Source organism: Microcebus murinus, unplaced genomic scaffold (assembly GCF_040939455.1).
Source record: "Microcebus murinus isolate Inina unplaced genomic scaffold, M.murinus_Inina_mat1.0 scaf006_hap2_Mmur4.0, whole genome shotgun sequence".
NCBI lineage: Eukaryota > Metazoa > Chordata > Mammalia > Primates > Cheirogaleidae > Microcebus > Microcebus murinus.
Window position 1 is genome coordinate 1,151,784 of NW_027438952.1, and position 15,667 is coordinate 1,167,450.

General features: G+C 62.3%; 4 pseudogenes; all 4 read right to left on the reverse strand.

Moving 5' to 3' along the window:
• Positions 1-3,320: 3,320 nt before the first annotated feature.
• Positions 3,321-3,439, reverse strand: LOC142866677 (uncharacterized; annotated as a pseudogene).
• Positions 3,440-7,281: 3,842 nt separating this feature from the next.
• LOC142866678 (uncharacterized) lies at positions 7,282-7,400 on the reverse strand (annotated as a pseudogene).
• A 3,848-nt stretch (positions 7,401-11,248) lies between these two features.
• Positions 11,249-11,367, reverse strand: LOC142866679 (uncharacterized; annotated as a pseudogene).
• A 3,843-nt stretch (positions 11,368-15,210) lies between these two features.
• Positions 15,211-15,329, reverse strand: LOC142866681 (uncharacterized; annotated as a pseudogene).
• Positions 15,330-15,667: the final 338 nt, after the last annotated feature.

Sequence of the window (15,667 nt, forward strand, 5' to 3'; positions counted from 1 at the left end):
CCCATGGGTGGGGTGGGGTGGGGTGGCGTGGTTTGTGGGGCGCTGAAGAAATCAGTCCCCTCCATCTCCCACCTCTGGAAAACGCCCAAGCCCTTGGAGAACTGCCGGCACCGCTACCGTGGGGGCCGGGACCCTCCTCTGTGTCCTCCTGTGGCCCAGTCCAAGGGGCCTGGGCCTGGCCGGGGCTGCATTGGACCCCGACCACCCTGGCGTGTGGACTCGCCAAAAATCGGCCATTAGATATTGGATTCCAGCTTCCTTGAGGTCATTTCACTAATGAGTGCACCGGAAAGAGTTTCCTAATCCATCTGTGAGGGTGGCAACTGAAAGAGAATTTGAAAGCTGACAGAATAGGCGAGGGAAGGCATAGGAGATTTCCACACCCAGCAAGGAAGCCTTTCCCGAAATGGAAGAAAGAAACGAGCAAACAGAGACACCGGTAGCCCGCCCGGATCAGAGTCTGCCCCCGAGAGAAAGCACCCTGACCAGGTTCACCCGTGGGTGGGTGGCGAGCTAGCGGCATTCAGAAGAGCGAGGCCCGCAGTCTGTGCGGAAGACACCTGCACTCGGGTGTGTGTGGCGGCGCGATTCCCAAGCAGCTCCAGATGTTAAACCAAGGAGAAGCCAGGGAGTTCCCAACGCCCCAGGTGTCCTCAGCCCACGACTGGCTGCTGTGGGAATGCGAAGCCCGGCTCCTTGTCTCAGAGCGGGGTTCCCAGGAGGATCAGGCTGAAGCTGGGACTTGGCCGCAAAGTGTCCCCTCGCATGGCCACCCCCTTCCCCTTCCTGCTCCTCTACTCCTGGTGCCCCTCCATCCAGGGGCCAGACCTTAAAGAGTCACCGCAAGAGAATCCTGGTCCCAAAGGAGCCTTCTGGGGGACCGGTGCTGAGAGAGGTTGTGGGCATGGCCCGCTGGGGCTCTGCCCGACCCAGGGCTGAGAGACGCCACCTCCCAGCTCTGGGTCCCTGCAGGAAGTGTTGGCAAGCACAGGGCCAGTCCTCCAAAGGCCCAGGTACAGGGAGCCCAGGCCAAGCAGCCTGTGGAAGAAGCCACTTGCCGTGCCACCCCGGGAACAGGACTGCAGGCCCCGGCCCTTCCCACCTCCTCCTCCTCCTCTTCCCCCCCACCCCCCGCCCCCACCCCTCCACCGACATGGCACAGGGCTCAGAGACACCTCAGACCCTTGCTACCCAAAGTGCAAAGGGCATCGGTTGCTCCTCCAAACCCCCCGCCCAGCAGACCACGTTGTCCAGCCAGCCCCCGGGCCTCCCTGGGGTGCCCAGCACAAAAGTGCAGACACCCACCGGACCCTCAGTCTCAGTTTTCGGATGTTTTTGCCACTCTAAGGACCCGCAGGCCAGCTGGGCCTTCGGGCAGGACAGAGAGCCCCGGAATCCGACGTGGAGAGCTGCGTGTACGTCCCCATCAGGAGGCGGTCCCCACCTCCGGGGCTCTCCCCTTGCGGGGAGCGGCAGCCCCAGGGCCTCAGGCAAGACACCAGGCTGGGCCCCCCCACGGCACAGCGGGGGGGGGGGGGGAGGGGGCACAGCGGGGGGGCACGATCCCCGCACAAGCGCCTTAGGGACGGCTGCTGGAGACTGCTGCGGCCACCCTGCTGCCGGGTTTCTGGAGGGCTTCCTGGAAGCAGCGTCCACACCAAGCCCTTGGAAGGCCCAGGCGACGGAGGAGCCAGCCGGTCAGGCAGGGGCCGAGGACGGTGAGAGGCCGGGCGGGAAGGAGCATGTCAGGCAGGGGCAGAGGACGGTGACAGGCCGGGCGGGAAGGAGCCGGTCAGGCGGGGGCCCAGGACAGTGACGGGCCTGGCCGGGGAGGAGCGAGTCAGGCAGGGGCAGAGGAGACGGGCTGGGTAAGGGTTAGGGTTACAGTTAGGGCACAATTCACAATCGCAAAGATGTGGAAGCGACCCGAGTGCCCATCCATCCAGGAGTGCATTAATAAAATGTGGCGCGTGGACACCACGGAGTGCCATTCGGCTGTGAGGAGCAGCGGTGAGAGGGCACCTCTCGTGTTCTCCTGGCCAGAGCTGGAACCCGTTCCAGTAAGCCAAGTATCCCAAGAATGGACACACGAGCACCACGTGAGCGCGCTCACCGGCAAATTGGTACGAACGGATGGACACCTAAGTGCACTGAGAGGAATCCCCTTCCTCGGGTGGGTGTCGGGCGGGTGGGGGGAGGGGATGGGCATACACATCCATTAGGAATGGGGTGGGTGCGCACCGACTGGGGCATGGGCGCACTTGAAGCTAATGACCCGAGGGGGGAGGCTGGGAGAGGGCAACGTACCCGACCTTAACATTGGTACCCCCACAATACGCTGGAGGTATACAACATGAGAGGTAAATGAATAAGAACACAGGGGGGAGGGGGGCACGGGCAACACATGTCACCTGAATACTTGTACTCCCATCATCTGCTTGAAAAGAGAGAGAAAAGAAAATGCAATAATAGAGGCCGGGCGCGGTGGCTCACGCCTGTAATCCTAGCTCTTGGGAGGCCGAGGCGGGTGGATTGCTCAAGGTCAGGAGTTCAAAACCAGCCTGAGCAAGAGCGAGACCCCGTCTCTACTATAAATAGAAAGAAATTGATTGGCCAACTGATATATATATATATATAAAAAAAAATTAGCCGGGCATAGTGGCGCATGCCTGTAGTCCCAGCTACTCGGGAGGCTGAGGCAGAAGGATCACTCGAGCCCAGGAGTTTGAGGTTGCTGTGAGCTAGGGTGACGCCACGGCACTCACTCTAGCCTGGACAACAAAGTGAGACTCTGTCTCAAAAAAAAAAAAAAAAAGAAAAAAAAAAAAAGAAAATGCAATAATAGAGGTAAGAGACACTTTTTAAAAATAATGAATCCGAAGAGAAAAGTAAAAGGAGGCCTGTGGAGCAGGTCTGGGTGTGACTCCGGATCCCCCAACATCAGGTGCCACCACCAAAGATTCCTACGTGGAGCCCGTAGAACCCCAAAAGCAACGGGACGAGTTCTGGTCACATACTCCCTCAAAATGACATCCTGGCCTTCTTCTGGAACTCCCTCCCCTCTCAGACTCTCAAGGTTTCCTCCAGCGTGTCGGTTCCCACAGAGCAGACCTTTGGTCTGAGACCTGACAGTCCAGATGCCACGCGTGCTGCCGCGTGGCGGCGGTGTCGCGGCTTGGGACAAGAGGAGGCCCCACGGTGCGGGCTGGGGCGCCAGGCACAGCGGCGGGCGCTGAGGGTGGGGGTGAACCCCACCCCGGGCCGCCGCCGCGCTCCCAGAAAGGGGACAGAACGAGAGGCAAAAAAAAAAAAAAAGCCGCCGCCTAGGGCACCCGTGATTCCCGGGCGGTCTCCCATCCAAGTACTAACGAGGCCCGACCCTGCTTAGCTTCCGAGACCAGAGGAGATGGGGGGCGTTCAGGGTGGTGTGGCCCTAGACGGCGGAGGGCGCCCCTGCCCCGCTCAAGAAGCCGAGCCTCTCTGCGCTTCCCCGCCGCCGCCTCCCGCCCCAGGCCCCGCGCCGGGCCGGGCCTGTTGAGTTCGCCGGCGGCCGGGTCCGGCGGGCTCCGAGGGACCGGGGTGATGGGCGGGGCAGGGCGGGGCGGGGGGCTGTCTCTCTCTACACACACACACACTCACACTCACTCACACTCACACAAGATGCGCCTCCACGGCTGGACTCGCCAAGGTGGAGACCTTCCAGCCCCCCTCCTCTCCCCGCCTGGCCTCCTTCACCTACCCGCCGCCCACCCCCAGCGCGTCGCCGCCGCTGACTGCGCACGCGCCCGGCGCTCGCCCTCTGACCCCAGCCAGGGGCCGCCCTCCCCCACAACCGCTTTCAGCTGTGCCCCCCTCCCCCCGCCCTGTGGGTGGGCTGCCGCCTATTCCCCCGGGCCAGGACTGGGGCACAGCGCAAGGGGGAGGGGAGCGAGTGTATGGGGCATCTCTCTCTGGGGATGTGTCCCATGGGTGGGGTGGGGTGGGGTGGCGTGGTTTGTGGGGCGCTGAAGAAATCAGTCCCCTCCATCTCCCACCTCTGGAAAACGCCCAAGCCCTTGGAGAACTGCCGGCACCGCTACCGTGGGGGCCGGGACCCTCCTCTGTGTCCTCCTGTGGCCCAGTCCAAGGGGCCTGGGCCTGGCCGGGGCTGCATTGGACCCTGACCACCCTGGCGTGTGGACTCGCCAAAAATCGGCCATTAGATATTGGATTCCAGCTTCCTTGAGGTCATTTCACTAATGAGTGCACCGGAAAGAGTTTCCTAATCCATCTGTGAGGGTGGCAACTGAAAGAGAATTTGAAAGCTGACAGAATAGGCGAGGGAAGGCATAGGAGATTTCCACACCCAGCAAGGAAGCCTTTCCCGAAATGGAAGAAAGAAACGAGCAAACAGAGACACCGGTAGCCCGCCCGGATCAGAGTCTGCCCCCGAGAGAAAGCACCCTGACCAGGTTCACCCGTGGGTGGGTGGCGAGCTAGCGGCATTCAGAAGAGCGAGGCCCGCAGTCTGTGCGGAAGACACCTGCACTCGGGTGTGTGTGGCGGCGCGATTCCCAAGCAGCTCCAGATGTTAAACCAAGGAGAAGCCAGGGAGTTCCCAACGCCCCAGGTGTCCTCAGCCCACGACTGGCTGCTGTGGGAATGCGAAGCCCGGCTCCTTGTCTCAGAGCGGGGTTCCCAGGAGGATCAGGCTGAAGCTGGGACTTGGCCGCAAAGTGTCCCCTCGCATGGCCACCCCCTTCCCCTTCCTGCTCCTCTACTCCTGGTGCCCCTCCATCCAGGGGCCAGACCTTAAAGAGTCACCGCAAGAGAATCCTGGTCCCAAAGGAGCCTTCTGGGGGACCGGTGCTGAGAGAGGTTGTGGGCATGGCCCGCTGGGGCTCTGCCCGACCCAGGGCTGAGAGACGCCACCTCCCAGCTCTGGGTCCCTGCAGGAAGTGTTGGCAAGCACAGGGCCAGTCCTCCAAAGGCCCAGGTACAGGGAGCCCAGGCCAAGCAGCCTGTGGAAGAAGCCACTTGCCGTGCCACCCCGGGAACAGGACTGCAGGCCCCGGCCCTTCCCACCTCCTCCTCCTCCTCTTCCCCCCCACCCCCCGCCCCCACCCCTCCACCGACATGGCACAGGGCTCAGAGACACCTCAGACCCTTGCTACCCAAAGTGCAAAGGGCATCGGTTGCTCCTCCAAACCCCCCGCCCAGCAGACCACGTTGTCCAGCCAGCCCCCGGGCCTCCCTGGGGTGCCCAGCACAAAAGTGCAGACACCCACCGGACCCTCAGTCTCAGTTTTCGGATGTTTTTGCCACTCTAAGGACCCGCAGGCCAGCTGGGCCTTCGGGCAGGACAGAGAGCCCCGGAATCCGACGTGGAGAGCTGCGTGTACGTCCCCATCAGGAGGCGGTCCCCACCTCCGGGGCTCTCCCCTTGCGGGGAGCGGCAGCCCCAGGGCCTCAGGCAAGACACCAGGCTGGGCCCCCCCACGGCACAGCGGGGGGGGGGGGGAGGGGGCACAGCGGGGGGGCACGATCCCCGCACAAGCGCCTTAGGGACGGCTGCTGGAGACTGCTGCGGCCACCCTGCTGCCGGGTTTCTGGAGGGCTTCCTGGAAGCAGCGTCCACACCAAGCCCTTGGAAGGCCCAGGCGACGGAGGAGCCAGCCGGTCAGGCAGGGGCCGAGGACGGTGAGAGGCCGGGCGGGAAGGAGCATGTCAGGCAGGGGCAGAGGACGGTGACAGGCCGGGCGGGAAGGAGCCGGTCAGGCGGGGGCCCAGGACAGTGACGGGCCTGGCCGGGGAGGAGCGAGTCAGGCAGGGGCAGAGGAGACGGGCTGGGTAAGGGTTAGGGTTACAGTTAGGGCACAATTCACAATCGCAAAGATGTGGAAGCGACCCGAGTGCCCATCCATCCAGGAGTGCATTAATAAAATGTGGCGCGTGGACACCACGGAGTGCCATTCGGCTGTGAGGAGCAGCGGTGAGAGGGCACCTCTCGTGTTCTCCTGGCCAGAGCTGGAACCCGTTCCAGTAAGCCAAGTATCCCAAGAATGGACACACGAGCACCACGTGAGCGCGCTCACCGGCAAATTGGTACGAACGGATGGACACCTAAGTGCACTGAGAGGAATCCCCTTCCTCGGGTGGGTGTCGGGCGGGTGGGGGGAGGGGATGGGCATACACATCCATTAGGAATGGGGTGGGTGCGCACCGACTGGGGCATGGGCGCACTTGAAGCTAATGACCCGAGGGGGGAGGCTGGGAGAGGGCAACGTACCCGACCTTAACATTGGTACCCCCACAATACGCTGGAGGTATACAACATGAGAGGTAAATGAATAAGAACACAGGGGGGAGGGGGGCACGGGCAACACATGTCACCTGAATACTTGTACTCCCATCATCTGCTTGAAAAGAGAGAGAAAAGAAAATGCAATAATAGAGGCCGGGCGCGGTGGCTCACGCCTGTAATCCTAGCTCTTGGGAGGCCGAGGCGGGTGGATTGCTCAAGGTCAGGAGTTCAAAACCAGCCTGAGCAAGAGCGAGACCCCGTCTCTACTATAAATAGAAAGAAATTGATTGGCCAACTGATATATATATATATATAAAAAAAAATTAGCCGGGCATAGTGGCGCATGCCTGTAGTCCCAGCTACTCGGGAGGCTGAGGCAGAAGGATCACTCGAGCCCAGGAGTTTGAGGTTGCTGTGAGCTAGGGTGACGCCACGGCACTCACTCTAGCCTGGACAACAAAGTGAGACTCTGTCTCAAAAAAAAAAAAAAAAAGAAAAAAAAAAAAAGAAAATGCAATAATAGAGGTAAGAGACACTTTTTAAAAATAATGAATCCGAAGAGAAAAGTAAAAGGAGGCCTGTGGAGCAGGTCTGGGTGTGACTCCGGATCCCCCAACATCAGGTGCCACCACCAAAGATTCCTACGTGGAGCCCGTAGAACCCCAAAAGCAACGGGACGAGTTCTGGTCACATACTCCCTCAAAATGACATCCTGGCCTTCTTCTGGAACTCCCTCCCCTCTCAGACTCTCAAGGTTTCCTCCAGCGTGTCGGTTCCCACAGAGCAGACCTTTGGTCTGAGACCTGACAGTCCAGATGCCACGCGTGCTGCCGCGTGGCGGCGGTGTCGCGGCTTGGGACAAGAGGAGGCCCCACGGTGCGGGCTGGGGCGCCAGGCACAGCGGCGGGCGCTGAGGGTGGGGGTGAACCCCACCCCGGGCCGCCGCCGCGCTCCCAGAAAGGGGACAGAACGAGAGGCAAAAAAAAAAAAAAAGCCGCCGCCTAGGGCACCCGTGATTCCCGGGCGGTCTCCCATCCAAGTACTAACGAGGCCCGACCCTGCTTAGCTTCCGAGACCAGAGGAGATGGGGGGCGTTCAGGGTGGTGTGGCCCTAGACGGCGGAGGGCGCCCCTGCCCCGCTCAAGAAGCCGAGCCTCTCTGCGCTTCCCCGCCGCCGCCTCCCGCCCCAGGCCCCGCGCCGGGCCGGGCCTGTTGAGTTCGCCGGCGGCCGGGTCCGGCGGGCTCCGAGGGACCGGGGTGATGGGCGGGGCAGGGCGGGGCGGGGGGCTGTCTCTCTCTACACACACACACACTCACACTCACTCACACTCACACAAGATGCGCCTCCACGGCTGGACTCGCCAAGGTGGAGACCTTCCAGCCCCCCTCCTCTCCCCGCCTGGCCTCCTTCACCTACCCGCCGCCCACCCCCAGCGCGTCGCCGCCGCTGACTGCGCACGCGCCCGGCGCTCGCCCTCTGACCCCAGCCAGGGGCCGCCCTCCCCCACAACCGCTTTCAGCTGTGCCCCCCTCCCCCCGCCCTGTGGGTGGGCTGCCGCCTATTCCCCCGGGCCAGGACTGGGGCACAGCGCAAGGGGGAGGGGAGCGAGTGTATGGGGCATCTCTCTCTGGGGATGTGTCCCATGGGTGGGGTGGGGTGGGGTGGCGTGGTTTGTGGGGCGCTGAAGAAATCAGTCCCCTCCATCTCCCACCTCTGGAAAACGCCCAAGCCCTTGGAGAACTGCCGGCACCGCTACCGTGGGGGCCGGGACCCTCCTCTGTGTCCTCCTGTGGCCCAGTCCAAGGGGCCTGGGCCTGGCCGGGGCTGCATTGGACCCTGACCACCCTGGCGTGTGGACTCGCCAAAAATCGGCCATTAGATATTGGATTCCAGCTTCCTTGAGGTCATTTCACTAATGAGTGCACCGGAAAGAGTTTCCTAATCCATCTGTGAGGGTGGCAACTGAAAGAGAATTTGAAAGCTGACAGAATAGGCGAGGGAAGGCATAGGAGATTTCCACACCCAGCAAGGAAGCCTTTCCCGAAATGGAAGAAAGAAACGAGCAAACAGAGACACCGGTAGCCCGCCCGGATCAGAGTCTGCCCCCGAGAGAAAGCACCCTGACCAGGTTCACCCGTGGGTGGGTGGCGAGCTAGCGGCATTCAGAAGAGCGAGGCCCGCAGTCTGTGCGGAAGACACCTGCACTCGGGTGTGTGTGGCGGCGCGATTCCCAAGCAGCTCCAGATGTTAAACCAAGGAGAAGCCAGGGAGTTCCCAACGCCCCAGGTGTCCTCAGCCCACGACTGGCTGCTGTGGGAATGCGAAGCCCGGCTCCTTGTCTCAGAGCGGGGTTCCCAGGAGGATCAGGCTGAAGCTGGGACTTGGCCGCAAAGTGTCCCCTCGCATGGCCACCCCCTTCCCCTTCCTGCTCCTCTACTCCTGGTGCCCCTCCATCCAGGGGCCAGACCTTAAAGAGTCACCGCAAGAGAATCCTGGTCCCAAAGGAGCCTTCTGGGGGACCGGTGCTGAGAGAGGTTGTGGGCATGGCCCGCTGGGGCTCTGCCCGACCCAGGGCTGAGAGACGCCACCTCCCAGCTCTGGGTCCCTGCAGGAAGTGTTGGCAAGCACAGGGCCAGTCCTCCAAAGGCCCAGGTACAGGGAGCCCAGGCCAAGCAGCCTGTGGAAGAAGCCACTTGCCGTGCCACCCCGGGAACAGGACTGCAGGCCCCGGCCCTTCCCACCTCCTCCTCCTCCTCTTCCCCCCCACCCCCCGCCCCCACCCCTCCACCGACATGGCACAGGGCTCAGAGACACCTCAGACCCTTGCTACCCAAAGTGCAAAGGGCATCGGTTGCTCCTCCAAACCCCCCGCCCAGCAGACCACGTTGTCCAGCCAGCCCCCGGGCCTCCCTGGGGTGCCCAGCACAAAAGTGCAGACACCCACCGGACCCTCAGTCTCAGTTTTCGGATGTTTTTGCCACTCTAAGGACCCGCAGGCCAGCTGGGCCTTCGGGCAGGACAGAGAGCCCCGGAATCCGACGTGGAGAGCTGCGTGTACGTCCCCATCAGGAGGCGGTCCCCACCTCCGGGGCTCTCCCCTTGCGGGGAGCGGCAGCCCCAGGGCCTCAGGCAAGACACCAGGCTGGGCCCCCCCACGGCACAGCGGGGGGGGGGGGGGGGGGAGGGGGCACAGCGGGGGGGCACGTTCCCCGCACAAGCGCCTTAGGGACGGCTGCTGGAGACTGCTGCGGCCACCCTGCTGCCGGGTTTCTGGAGGGCTTCCTGGAAGCAGCGTCCACACCAAGCCCTTGGAAGGCCCAGGCGACGGAGGAGCCAGCCGGTCAGGCAGGGGCCGAGGACGGTGAGAGGCCGGGCGGGAAGGAGCATGTCAGGCAGGGGCAGAGGACGGTGACAGGCCGGGCGGGAAGGAGCCGGTCAGGCGGGGGCCCAGGACAGTGACGGGCCTGGCCGGGGAGGAGCGAGTCAGGCAGGGGCAGAGGAGACGGGCTGGGTAAGGGTTAGGGTTACAGTTAGGGCACAATTCACAATCGCAAAGATGTGGAAGCGACCCGAGTGCCCATCCATCCAGGAGTGCATTAATAAAATGTGGCGCGTGGACACCACGGAGTGCCATTCGGCTGTGAGGAGCAGCGGTGAGAGGGCACCTCTCGTGTTCTCCTGGCCAGAGCTGGAACCCGTTCCAGTAAGCCAAGTATCCCAAGAATGGACACACGAGCACCACGTGAGCGCGCTCACCGGCAAATTGGTACGAACGGATGGACACCTAAGTGGACAGAGAGGAATCCCCTTCCTCGGGTGGGTGTCGGGCGGGTGGGGGGAGGGGATGGGCATACACATCCATTAGGAATGGGGTGGGTGCGCACCGACTGGGGCATGGGCGCACTTGAAGCTAATGACCCGAGGGGGGAGGCTGGGAGAGGGCAACGTACCCGACCTTAACATTGGTACCCCCACAATACGCTGGAGGTATACAACATGAGAGGTAAATGAATAAGAACACAGGGGGGAGGGGGGCACGGGCAACACATGTCACCTGAATACTTGTACTCCCATCATCTGCTTGAAAAGAGAGAGAAAAGAAAATGCAATAATAGAGGCCGGGCGCGGTGGCTCACGCCTGTAATCCTAGCTCTTGGGAGGCCGAGGCGGGTGGATTGCTCAAGGTCAGGAGTTCAAAACCAGCCTGAGCAAGAGCGAGACCCCGTCTCTACTATAAATAGAAAGAAATTGATTGGCCAACTGATATATATATATATATAAAAAAAAATTAGCCGGGCATAGTGGCGCATGCCTGTAGTCCCAGCTACTCGGGAGGCTGAGGCAGAAGGATCACTCGAGCCCAGGAGTTTGAGGTTGCTGTGAGCTAGGGTGACGCCACGGCACTCACTCTAGCCTGGACAACAAAGTGAGACTCTGTCTCAAAAAAAAAAAAAAAAAAGAAAAAAAAAAAAAGAAAATGCAATAATAGAGGTAAGAGACACTTTTTAAAAATAATGAATCCGAAGAGAAAAGTAAAAGGAGGCCTGTGGAGCAGGTCTGGGTGTGACTCCGGATCCCCCAACATCAGGTGCCACCACCAAAGATTCCTACGTGGAGCCCGTAGAACCCCAAAAGCAACGGGACGAGTTCTGGTCACATACTCCCTCAAAATGACATCCTGGCCTTCTTCTGGAACTCCCTCCCCTCTCAGACTCTCAAGGTTTCCTCCAGCGTGTCGGTTCCCACAGAGCAGACCTTTGGTCTGAGACCTGACAGTCCAGATGCCACGCGTGCTGCCGCGTGGCGGCGGTGTCGCGGCTTGGGACAAGAGGAGGCCCCACGGTGCGGGCTGGGGCGCCAGGCACAGCGGCGGGCGCTGAGGGTGGGGGTGAACCCCACCCCGGGCCGCCGCCGCGCTCCCAGAAAGGGGACAGAACGAGAGGCAAAAAAAAAAAAAAAGCCGCCGCCTAGGGCACCCGTGATTCCCGGGCGGTCTCCCATCCAAGTACTAACGAGGCCCGACCCTGCTTAGCTTCCGAGACCAGAGGAGATGGGGGGCGTTCAGGGTGGTGTGGCCCTAGACGGCGGAGGGCGCCCCTGCCCCGCTCAAGAAGCCGAGCCTCTCTGCGCTTCCCCGCCGCCGCCTCCCGCCCCAGGCCCCGCGCCGGGCCGGGCCTGTTGAGTTCGCCGGCGGCCGGGTCCGGCGGGCTCCGAGGGACCGGGGTGATGGGCGGGGCAGGGCGGGGCGGGGGGCTGTCTCTCTCTACACACACACACACTCACACTCACTCACACTCACACAAGATGCGCCTCCACGGCTGGACTCGCCAAGGTGGAGACCTTCCAGCCCCCCTCCTCTCCCCGCCTGGCCTCCTTCACCTACCCGCCGCCCACCCCCAGCGCGTCGCCGCCGCTGACTGCGCACGCGCCCGGCGCTCGCCCTCTGACCCCAGCCAGGGGCCGCCCTCCCCCACAACCGCTTTCAGCTGTGCCCCCCTCCCCCCGCCCTGTGGGTGGGCTGCCGCCTATTCCCCCGGGCCAGGACTGGGGCACAGCGCAAGGGGGAGGGGAGCGAGTGTATGGGGCATCTCTCTCTGGGGATGTGTCCCATGGGTGGGGTGGGGTGGGGTGGCGTGGTTTGTGGGGCGCTGAAGAAATCAGTCCCCTCCATCTCCCACCTCTGGAAAACGCCCAAGCCCTTGGAGAACTGCCGGCACCGCTACCGTGGGGGCCGGGACCCTCCTCTGTGTCCTCCTGTGGCCCAGTCCAAGGGGCCTGGGCCTGGCCGGGGCTGCATTGGACCCCGACCACCCTGGCGTGTGGACTCGCCAAAAATCGGCCATTAGATATTGGATTCCAGCTTCCTTGAGGTCATTTCACTAATGAGTGCACCGGAAAGAGTTTCCTAATCCATCTGTGAGGGTGGCAACTGAAAGAGAATTTGAAAGCTGACAGAATAGGCGAGGGAAGGCATAGGAGATTTCCACACCCAGCAAGGAAGCCTTTCCCGAAATGGAAGAAAGAAACGAGCAAACAGAGACACCGGTAGCCCGCCCGGATCAGAGTCTGCCCCCGAGAGAAAGCACCCTGACCAGGTTCACCCGTGGGTGGGTGGCGAGCTAGCGGCATTCAGAAGAGCGAGGCCCGCAGTCTGTGCGGAAGACACCTGCACTCGGGTGTGTGTGGCGGCGCGATTCCCAAGCAGCTCCAGATGTTAAACCAAGGAGAAGCCAGGGAGTTCCCAACGCCCCAGGTGTCCTCAGCCCACGACTGGCTGCTGTGGGAATGCGAAGCCCGGCTCCTTGTCTCAGAGCGGGGTTCCCAGGAGGATCAGGCTGAAGCTGGGACTTGGCCGCAAAGTGTCCCCTCGCATGGCCACCCCCTTCCCCTTCCTGCTCCTCTACTCCTGGTGCCCCTCCATCCAGGGGCCAGACCTTAAAGAGTCACCGCAAGAGAATCCTGGTCCCAAAGGAGCCTTCTGGGGGACCGGTGCTGAGAGAGGTTGTGGGCATGGCCCGCTGGGGCTCTGCCCGACCCAGGGCTGAGAGACGCCACCTCCCAGCTCTGGGTCCCTGCAGGAAGTGTTGGCAAGCACAGGGCCAGTCCTCCAAAGGCCCAGGTACAGGGAGCCCAGGCCAAGCAGCCTGTGGAAGAAGCCACTTGCCGTGCCACCCCGGGAACAGGACTGCAGGCCCCGGCCCTTCCCACCTCCTCCTCCTCCTCTTCCCCCCCACCCCCCGCCCCCACCCCTCCACCGACATGGCACAGGGCTCAGAGACACCTCAGACCCTTGCTACCCAAAGTGCAAAGGGCATCGGTTGCTCCTCCAAACCCCCCGCCCAGCAGACCACGTTGTCCAGCCAGCCCCCGGGCCTCCCTGGGGTGCCCAGCACAAAAGTGCAGACACCCACCGGACCCTCAGTCTCAGTTTTCGGATGTTTTTGCCACTCTAAGGACCCGCAGGCCAGCTGGGCCTTCGGGCAGGACAGAGAGCCCCGGAATCCGACGTGGAGAGCTGCGTGTACGTCCCCATCAGGAGGCGGTCCCCACCTCCGGGGCTCTCCCCTTGCGGGGAGCGGCAGCCCCAGGGCCTCAGGCAAGACACCAGGCTGGGCCCCCCCACGGCACAGCGGGGGGGGGGGGGGAGGGGGCACAGCGGGGGGGCACGATCCCCGCACAAGCGCCTTAGGGACGGCTGCTGGAGACTGCTGCGGCCACCCTGCTGCCGGGTTTCTGGAGGGCTTCCTGGAAGCAGCGTCCACACCAAGCCCTTGGAAGGCCCAGGCGACGGAGGAGCCAGCCGGTCAGGCAGGGGCCGAGGACGGTGAGAGGCCGGGCGGGAAGGAGCATGTCAGGCAGGGGCAGAGGACGGTGACAGGCCGGGCGGGAAGGAGCCGGTCAGGCGGGGGCCCAGGACAGTGACGGGCCTGGCCGGGGAGGAGCGAGTCAGGCAGGGGCAGAGGAGACGGGCTGGGTAAGGGTTAGGGTTACAGTTAGGGCACAATTCACAATCGCAAAGATGTGGAAGCGACCCGAGTGCCCATCCATCCAGGAGTGCATTAATAAAATGTGGCGCGTGGACACCACGGAGTGCCATTCGGCTGTGAGGAGCAGCGGTGAGAGGGCACCTCTCGTGTTCTCCTGGCCAGAGCTGGAACCCGTTCCAGTAAGCCAAGTATCCCAAGAATGGACACACGAGCACCACGTGAGCGCGCTCACCGGCAAATTGGTACGAACGGATGGACACCTAAGTGCACTGAGAGGAATCCCCTTCCTCGGGTGGGTGTCGGGCGGGTGGGGGGAGGGGATGGGCATACACATCCATTAGGAATGGGGTGGGTGCGCACCGACTGGGGCATGGGCGCACTTGAAGCTAATGACCCGAGGGGGGAGGCTGGGAGAGGGCAACGTACCCGACCTTAACATTGGTACCCCCACAATACGCTGGAGGTATACAACATGAGAGGTAAATGAATAAGAACACAGGGGGGAGGGGGGCACGGGCAACACATGTCACCTGAATACTTGTACTCCCATCATCTGCTTGAAAAGAGAGAGAAAAGAAAATGCAATAATAGAGGCCGGGCGCGGTGGCTCACGCCTGTAATCCTAGCTCTTGGGAGGCCGAGGCGGGTGGATTGCTCAAGGTCAGGAGTTCAAAACCAGCCTGAGCAAGAGCGAGACCCCGTCTCTACTATAAATAGAAAGAAATTGATTGGCCAACTGATATATATATATATATAAAAAAAAATTAGCCGGGCATAGTGGCGCATGCCTGTAGTCCCAGCTACTCGGGAGGCTGAGGCAGAAGGATCACTCGAGCCCAGGAGTTTGAGGTTGCTGTGAGCTAGGGTGACGCCACGGCACTCACTCTAGCCTGGACAACAAAGTGAGACTCTGTCTCAAAAAAAAAAAAAAAAAGAAAAAAAAAAAAAGAAAATGCAATAATAGAGGTAAGAGACACTTTTTAAAAATAATGAATCCGAAGAGAAAAGTAAAAGGAGGCCTGTGGAGCAGGTCTGGGTGTGACTCCGGATCCCCCAACATCAGGTGCCACCACCAAAGATTCCTACGTGGAGCCCGTAGAACCCCAAAAGCAACGGGACGAGTTCTGGTCACATACTCCCTCAAAATGACATCCTGGCCTTCTTCTGGAACTCCCTCCCCTCTCAGACTCTCAAGGTTTCCTCCAGCGTGTCGGTTCCCACAGAGCAGACCTTTGGTCTGAGACCTGACAGTCCAGATGCCACGCGTGCTGCCGCGTGGCGGCGGTGTCGCGGCTTGGGACAAGAGGAGGCCCCACGGTGCGGGCTGGGGCGCCAGGCACAGCGGCGGGCGCTGAGGGTGGGGGTGAACCCCACCCCGGGCCGCCGCCGCGCTCCCAGAAAGGGGACAGAACGAGAGGCAAAAAAAAAAAAAAAGCCGCCGCCTAGGGCACCCGTGATTCCCGGGCGGTCTCCCATCCAAGTACTAACGAGGCCCGACCCTGCTTAGCTTCCGAGACCAGAGGAGATGGGGGGCGTTCAGGGTGGTGTGGCCCTAGACGGCGGAGGGCGCCCCTGCCCCGCTCAAGAAGCCGAGCCTCTCTGCGCTTCCCCGCCGCCGCCTCCCGCCCCAGGCCCCGCGCCGGGCCGGGCCTGTTGAGTTCGCCGGCGGCCGGGTCCGGCGGGCTCCGAGGGACCGGGGTGATGGGCGGGGCAGGGCGGGGCGGGGGGCTGTCTCTCTCTACACACACACACACTCACACTCACTCACACTCACACAAGATGCGCCTCCACGGCTGGACTCGCCAAGGTGGAGACCTTCCAGCCCCCCTCCTCTCCCCGCCTGGCCTCCTTCACCTACCCGCCGCCCACCCCCAGCGCGTCGCCGCCGCTGACTGC